Source organism: Lethenteron reissneri, unplaced genomic scaffold (assembly GCF_015708825.2).
Source record: "Lethenteron reissneri isolate LAM-NWPU_2019-01 unplaced genomic scaffold, ASM1570882v1 scaffold_1639, whole genome shotgun sequence".
In the NCBI taxonomy this organism is placed as follows: domain Eukaryota; kingdom Metazoa; phylum Chordata; class Hyperoartia; order Petromyzontiformes; family Petromyzontidae; genus Lethenteron; species Lethenteron reissneri.
In genome coordinates this window covers 2,687,616-2,696,386 of record NW_026891376.1, presented here as the reverse complement: position 1 = coordinate 2,696,386, position 8,771 = coordinate 2,687,616, and the positions used below count along the sequence as shown (strand labels likewise).

The window sequence follows — 8,771 nt, the reverse complement described above, 5'->3', positions numbered from 1 at the left end:
TGTGTCTCCGTGTCTCAGTCTCTCAGTATGTGTTTCCCATACCTGGGCAGTGTGCTAATGACCGGCTCCGGTTTAACAGCAGAGGTCTCACTCCGAATCAGTCGAGCGGCAATATCTTTTCATCGGTTGCGTAACGTTGTGTGGAAGCTACCTGGTCTGTCGCTCCGCACGAAGCTTCAGGTCTTCTCGGCCACGGTCATTCCCTCCCTTCTCTACGCTTGCGAAACGTGGACCCCCCTAATGGAACATCTTCGCCGGTTGGAAACATTTAGGCTGGCCTGCCTACGATCCATCCTGTGTCTCTGTGTCTATATGTCTGTGTGTGTGTCTCTGTGTCTCTGTGTGTGTGTGTCTGTGTCTATATGTATGTGTGTGTCTGTGTGTGTCTGTGTGTCTCTGTGTGTGTGTCTCTATGTGTGTGTCTCTGTGTGTGTGTCTCTGTCTATATGTCTGTGTGTGTCTCCGCGTGTCTCCCAGGTGTGGAAGGAGTTCCATGCGTACGCGTGTCTCTGTGTCTATATGTCTGTGTGTCTCTGTGTGTGTGTCTCTGTGTCAGTGTGTCTCTGTGTGTGTCTGTGTCTATATGTCTGCGTGTGTCTCTGTGTGTGTCTCTGTGTCTGTGTGTGCCTCTGTGTCTCTGTGCGTGTCTCTGTGTCTATATGTCTGTGTGCGTGTCTCTGTGTCTGTGTGTGTGTGTCTGTGTCTATATGTCTGTGTGTGTGTCTTTGTGTCTGTGTGTGTGTCTGTGTGTGTCTGTGTGTGTGTCTGTGTCTATATGTCTGTGTGTGTCTCCGCGTGTCTCCCAGGTGTGGAAGGAGTTCCGTGCGTACGCGTGTCTCTGTGTGTGTGTCAATGTGTCTGTGTGTGTGTCTCTGTGTGTGTCTCTGTGTGTGTCTCTGTGTGTCTCTGTGTGTCTCTGTGTGTGTGTGCTGTGTCTCGTGTGTGTCTATATGTCTGTGTGTGTGTCTCTGTGTGTGTGTCTGTGTCTATCTCTGTGTGTGTGTGTCTCTGTGTCTACGCGTGTGTCTCCCAGGTGTGGAAGGAGTTCCGTGCGTACGCGGACGGCGAGGGTCTCCGCGTGGTCCTCGCGTGCGGCGCTCAGAGGTTCGGAGAGGAACAGCAGAGCCTGGTGGAGACCACGTACGTACACAGACAAAGCTCCCCCAGGTAGCCTCTAGCAGTGCTGCAGGGGCAAGTGCTGTCAGTAGCAGCAGCAGCAGCAGCGTCTCACCCATTCACTCACCCAAATCACTCGCTCACCCATTCACTCATTCACTCACCACACACAAGACAAAGCTCCCCCAGGTAGCCTCTAGCAGTGCTGTAGGGGCAAGTGCTGTCAGTAGCAGCAGCAGCGCCTATAGACACAAAGACAAAGCTCCCCCAGGTAGCCTCTAGCAGTGCTGTAGGGGCAAGTGCTGTCAGTCGCAGCAGCAGCGCCTATAGACACAAAGACAAAGCTCCCCCAGGTAGCCTCTAGCAGTGCTGCAAGGGCAAGTGCTGTCAGTAGCAGCAGCAGCGCCTATAGACATAAAGACAAAGCTCCCCCAGGTAGCCTCTAGCAGTGCTGCAGGGGCAAGTGCTGTCAGTAGTAGCAGCAGCGCCTATAGACACAAAGACAAAGCTCCCCCAGGTAGCCTCTAGCAGTGCTGCAGGGGCAAGTGCTGTCAGTAGTAGCAGCAGCGCCTATAGACACAAAGACAAAGCTCCCCCAGGTAGCCTCTAGCAGTGCTGCAGGGGCAAGTGCTGTCAGTAGCAGCAGCGTCTATGAAGGCTGCTGCCACTGTGGCCACACACAGAGGGGGTTGGTGGTGTTGTTGTTGTTGTTGACGTCGTTGTTGTTGTTGTTGTGACAGGCCGGAGGGGCTGGTGGTGGTGTTGTTGTTGACATTGTTGTTGACATCGTTGTTGACATCGTTGTTGTTGTTGACGTTGTTGATGTTGTTGTTGACGTCATTGTTGTTGTTGTGACAGGCCGGAGGGGCTGGTGGTGTTATTGTTGTTGACATTGTTGTTGACCTCGTTGTTATTGTTGTTGACATTGTTGTTGACATTGTTGTTGACATCATTGTTGTTGTTGTGACAGGCCGGAGGGGCTGGTGGTGTCGCGAGCCGACGTGGTGGTGGCCACCGCCGGCCGCCTCGTAGACCACCTGGCACGGACTCCCGGAGTCTCGCTCGCACACCTGCGCTTCTTGGTAACAGCACCACTGCTATAGTACTATACCACTACACTACCACTACTATACTACTACCACTACTATACTACGACTACGCTACTCCTACTGATAAACTACCACTACCGCACTACCACCACACTACCACGACTACTACCACTACTATACCACGACTACGCTACTACTACTGATAAACTACCACTACCACTACTATACTACTACTACTACCACTACTATACTACGACTACGCTACTCCTACTGATAAACTACCACTACCGCACTACCACCACACTACCACCACACTACCACGACTACTACCACTACTATACTACGACTACGCTACTACTACTGATACACTACTACTACCACTACTATACTACGACTACGCTACTACTACTGATAAACTACTACTACCACTACCACCACACTACCACGACTACTACCACTACTATACTATGACTACGCTACTCCTACTGATAAACTACCACTACTGCACTACCACCACACTACCACGACTACTACCACTACTATACTACGACTACGCTACTACTACTGATAAACTACTACTGCCACTCACGCACTACCACGACTACTACCACGACTACTACCACTACTATACTACGACTACGCTACTACTACCGATAAACTACTACTACCACTACTGCACTACCACCACACTACCACTATTACTACCACTACTATACTACGACTATGCTACTACTACTGATAAACTACTGCTAGCTACCACTACCGCACTACTACCACCACACTACCACGACTACTACCACTACTATACTACGACTACGCTACTACTACTGATAAACTACTACTACCACTACCACCACACTACCACGACTACTACCACTACTATACTACGACTACGCTACTACTACTGATAAACTACTACTACCGCACTACCACCACACTACCACGACTACTACCACTACTATACTACGACTACGCTACTACTACCGATAAACTACTACTACCACTACTGCACTACCACCACACTACCACTATTACTACCACTACTATACTACGACTATGCTACTACTACTGATAAACTACTGCTAGCTACCACTACCGCACTACTACCACCACACTACCACGACTACTACCACTACTATACTACGACTACGCTACTACTACTGATAAACTACTACTACCACTACCACCACACTACCACGACTACTACCACTACTATACTACCACTACTATACTACGACTATGCTACTACTACTGATAAACTACTACTACCACTACCACGACTACTACCACTACTATACTACCACTACTATACTACGACTATGCTACTACTACTGATAAACTACTACTACCACTACCGCACTACCACTACCGCACTACCACCACACTACCCCCGTCACATGACCCCCAACCCCCCCCCCCCCCTCTGCCCAGGTGGTGGACGAGGCCGACCGCATGATGGACTCCCTGAGCCAGGATTGGCTGAGCCAGGTCACGCGGGCCGCCACGGGGGCGGCTCCTCCCAGCATGCTGTGCGGCAGGGCGGGACCTGGGGTCACCACTCAGCCCGGGGGGTGAGGGGGGAGGGGGGGAGGGTGGCTGGTGTCTTCCCCGTGTCTCCGTGTCTCCCCCCGTGTCTCTGTGTCTCCCCCCGTGTCTCCCCCGTGTCTCCCCCTGTGTCTCCCCCGTGTCTCCCCCCGTGTCTCCCCCCGTGTCTCTCACCATGTCTCCCCGTGTCTTCCCCGTGTCTCCGTGTCTCCCCTGTGTCTCTCACCGTGTCTCACCGTGTCTCCCTTGTGTCTCCCCTGTGTCTCCCCCGTGACTCCCCCGTGTCTCCCCCCGTGTCTCTCCCCGTGTCTCTCACCGTGTCTCCCCCGTGACTCTCCGTGTGTCTCTCTCCGCGTGTCTCACCGAGTCTCCCCGTGTCTCCCCCGTGTGTGTCCCGTGTGTGCCCCGTGTCTCCCCCCGTGTCTCCCCCCGTGTCTCCCCCCGTGTCTCCCCCCGTGTCTCCCCCCGTGTCTCCCCCCGGAACTCTCACCGTGTCTCTCCGCGTGTCTCTCACCGTGTCTCTCCCCGTGTCTCTCCGCGTGTCTCTCACCGTGTCTCTCTACGTGTCTCTCACCGTGTCTCTCTACGTGTCTCTCCGTGTCTCCCCTGTGTCTCCCCCGTGTCTCCCCCGTGTCTCCCCCGTGTCTCCCCCGTGTCTCCCCCGTGTCTCCCCCGTGTCTCCCCCGTGTCTCCCCCGTGTCTCCCCCGTGTCTCCCCCGTGTCTCTCCCGTGTCTCCCCCGTGTCTCACCGTGTCTCACCGTGTCTCTCACCGTGTCTCCCCTGTGTCTCCCCTGTGTCTCCCACCGTGTCTCACTGTGTCTCTCACCGTTTCTCACCGTTTCTCACCGTGTCTCCCCCGTGTCTCCCCCGTGTCTCACCGTGTCTCACCGTGTCTCCCCGTGTCTCTAACCGTGTCTCACCGTTTCTCACCGTGTCTCCCCCGTGTCTCTTACCGTAACTCACCGTGTCTCCCCTGTGTCTCCCCCGTGTCTCACCGTGTCTCCCCCCGTATCTCCCCGTGTCTCTCCGTGTGTCTCTCTCCGCGTGTCTCACCGTGTCTCCCCCGTGTCTCCCCCGTGTCTCCCCCGTGTCTCCCCCGTGTGTGTCCCGTATCTCACCGTGTCTCACCGTGTCTCCCCCGTGTCTCCCCCGTGTCTCCCCCGTGTGTGTCCCGTGTCTCACCGTGTCTCCCCCGTGTCTCTCACCGTGTCTCTCACCGTGTCTCCCCCGAGTATCCTCCTCACATATCCCCCACCCCTCCCACCCACTCTCTCACCCCCCCACCCCTCTCCTACCACCTCCCCCCCCCCCCCCAACGACCCCCCCCCCACCCCTCTCTAACCCCACCCACCCACCCACCCCTCTCTTACCCCCCCCACCCACCCACCCCTCTCTTACCCCCCCCACCCACCCACCCCTCTCTTACCCCCCCCACCCACCCACCCCTCTCTTACCCCCCCCACCCACCCACCCCTCTCTTACCCCCCCACCCACCCCTCTCTTACCCCCCCCACCCTCCCCTCTCTTACCCCCCCACCCACCCCTCTCTTACCCCCCCACCCACCCCTCTCTTACCCCCCCACCCACCCCCCACTCACTCCCCTACCCCCCCACCCCCCCCCCTCACTCCCCTACCCACCCACCCCTCTCTTACCCCCCCACCCACCCCTCTCTTACCCCCCCACCCACCCCCCACTCACTCCCCTACCCCCCCACCCCCCCCCCTCACTCCCCTACCCACCCACCCCTCTCTTACCCCCCCCACCCACCCACCCCTCTCTTACCCCCCCACCCACCCACCCCTCTCTTACCCCCCCACCCACCCCTCTCTTACCCCCCCCACCCTCCCCTCTCTTACCCCCCCACCCACCCCTCTCTTACCCCCCCACCCACCCCTCTCTTACCCCCCCACCCACCCCCCACTCACTCCCCTACCCCCCCCACCCCCCCCCCTCACTCCCCTACCCACCCACCCCTCTCTTACCCCCCCACCCACCCCTCTCTTACCCCCCCACCCACCCCCCACTCACTCCCCTACCCCCCCACCCCCCCCCCTCACTCCCCTACCCACCCACCCCTCTCTTACCCCCCCACCCACCCCTCTCTTACCCCCCCACCCACCCCCCACTCACTCCCCTACCCCCCCACCCCCCCCCCCTCACTCCCCTACCCACCCACCCCTCTCTTACCCCCCCACCCACCCCTCTCTTACCCCCCCACCCACCCCTCTCTTACCCCCCCACCCACCCCCCACTCACTCCCCTACCCCCCCACCCCCCCCCCCCTCACTCCCCTACCCCCCCCCCCACTCACTCCCCTACCCCCCCCACTCACTCCCCTACCCACCCACCCCCCCCCACTCACTCCCCTACCCACCCACTCATTCACTTCCCCCCCCCCCACCCACCCCCCCACTTCCCCACCCACCTACCCACTCCACCACCCACCCCCCCACTCACTCCCCTACCCACCCACCCCCCCCCACTCACTCCCCTACCCCCCCCCCCACTCACTCCCCTACCCCCCCCACTCACTCCCCTACCCACCCACCCCCCCCACTCACTCCCCTACCCCCCCCCCCACTCACTCCCCTACCCCCCCCACTCACTCCCCTACCCACCCACCCCCCCCCACTCACTCCCCTACCCACCCACTCATTCACTTCCCCCCCCCCCACCCACCCCCCCACTTCCCCACCCACCCACTCATTCACTTCCCCCCCACCCACCCCCCCACTTCCCCACCCACCTACCCACTCCACCACCCACCTCCCCCACTCACTCCCCTACCCACCCCCCCCCACTCACTCCCCTACCCACCCCCCCCCCACTCACTCCCCTACCCACCCCCCCTACTCACTCCCCTACCCACCCACCTACCCACTCATTCACTCTCCCACCCACCCACTCCCCCCCCCCACCCACCCCTCTCTTACCTCCCCCCCCCCCCCCCAGATCGTGGCCCCCACGCGCCCCGCTACAGAAGCTGCTGCTCTCCGCCACCCTCACCCACAGCCCCGAGTCTCTGCAGACCCTGGGCCTCTTCCGGCCCCTCCTCTTCTCCGCCAGCGGTGGGGGGGAGGAGGGGGGGGAGGGGGGGGAGGGGGGGGAGGGGGGGGGCGGCCCCCACCAAACGCCCCGGGGGGGGGGAGGGGGAGGGGGGGGAGGTGCGGGGGGGGGCGGCGCCCTGAAGGGCGTGGGGAGCGAGGGCCTCTTCAGCTTTCCCGACTCGCTCACCGTGAGTAGGGGGGGAGGGGGGGTGGGGGGGTGGGAGGTGGGGTGGAGGGGTGGGTGGGGGGGGAGTGAGTGGGGGGGTGGGGGGGGGGGAGTGAGTGGGGGGGTGGGGGGTGGGGGAGTGGGTGGGGGGGGTGGGGGTGGGTAGGGGAGTGAGTGGGGGGGTGGGTGGTGGAGTGAGTGGGGGGGGGAGTGAATGAGTGGATAGGTGGGTGGGTAGGGGAGTGAGTGGATAGGTGGGTGGGTAGGGGAGTCAGTGGGGGGCATGGGTGGGTAGGGGAGTCAGTGGGGGGCGTGGGTGGGTAGGGGAGTGAGTGGATAGGTCGGTGGGTAGGGGAGTCAGTGGGGGGCATGGGTGGGTAGGGGAGTGAGTGGGGGGGTGGGTGGGTAGGGGAGTGAGTGGGTAGGTGGGTGGGTAGCGGAGTGAGTGGGGTGGGGGGGTGGGTGGGTAGGGGAGTGAGTGGGGGGGGTGGGTAGGGGAGTGAGTGGGGGGTGGGTGGGTAGGGGAGTGTGTGGGTGTCTCCCTATGTCTCGTGTCTCCGCAGGAGTACTATGTCTCAGTGTCTCCGTGTCTCCGTGTCTCCGTGTCTCAGTGTCTCAGTGTCCCCGTGTCCCCGTGTCCCCGTGTCCCCGTGTCCCCGTGTCCCCGTGTCCCCGTGTCCCCGTGTCCCCGTGTCCCCGTGTCCCCGTGTCCCCGTGTCCCCGTGTCCCCGTGTCCCCGTGTCCCCGTGTCCCCGTGTCCCCGTGTCCCCGTGTCCCCGTGTCTCTGTGTCTCTGTGTCTCTGTGTCTCTGTGTCTCTGTGTCTCCGTGTGTCTGTGTCTCAGTGTGTCTGTCTCAGTGTCCCAGTGTCCCATTGTCTCAGTGTCTCCGTGTCTCAGTCTCCCCGTGTCCCCGTGTCTCCGTGTCTCTGTGTCTCCGTGTCTCCGCAGGACTACTATGTCCCCGTGTCTCCGCAGGAGTACTATGTCTCAGTGTCTCTGTGTCTCTGTGTCTCCATGTCTCAGTATCTCAGTGTCTCCGTGTCCCCGTGTCTCCGTGTCAGTACTGTGTCTCCGTGTCTCCGCAGGAGTACTATGTCTCCGTGTCTCCGTGTCTCCGCAGGAGTACTATGTCTCAGTGTCTCCGTGTCTCCGTGTCTCCGCAGGAGTACTATGTTCCCGTGAGTCTCAAGCTGAAGCCGCTCGCCGTGCTGCACTTTGCCCTGCACCTGCGCTTCCGCAAGATTCTCTGCTTCACCAACACCAGACAGGCGGCACACAGGTTGACTACAACACCACCACAACCACCACCACCACCACAACAACAACCAACCACTACCACCACCACTACTACTACTACCACCACTACTACCACCATCACAACCACTACCACCACCACTACCACCACCACCACTACCACCATCACTACCACCACCACAACCACCACTACCACCACCACCACTACCACCACCACTACCACCAATACCACCACGACCACCACCACGACCACCACTACCACCACCACCACAACCACCACAACCACTACCACCACCACTACCACCACCACAACCACCACTACCACCACCACTACCACCACCACTACCACCATCACTACCACCACCACTACCACCATCACTACCACCACCACTACTACCACCACGACCACCACTACCACCATACACTCTGTGTTGGTGTGTTGATGGACTGTAGCACCTGGTGTTTATGAATGGGGGTGTTTGTGTGTTAGGCTGTACCATCTGGTGTCTATGAATGGGGGTGTTTGTGTGTTAGGCTGTACCATCTGGTGTCTATGAATGGGGGTGTTTGTGTGTTGTTAGGCTGTACCAT

The 8,771-nt window shown here is 59.9% G+C and overlaps 1 long non-coding RNA gene across 1 annotated transcript; it reads left to right on the top strand.

The window, feature by feature from the left end:
- The first annotated feature begins 6,869 nt into the window (after nucleotides 1-6,869).
- LOC133339017 (uncharacterized) lies at nucleotides 6,870-8,703 on the top strand. The gene is made up of 3 exons (XR_009754664.1): nucleotides 6,870-6,948; nucleotides 8,090-8,205; nucleotides 8,671-8,703. It is a non-coding gene; the product is annotated as an uncharacterized LOC133339017 (long non-coding RNA).
- The last annotated feature ends 68 nt before the right edge of the window (nucleotides 8,704-8,771 follow it).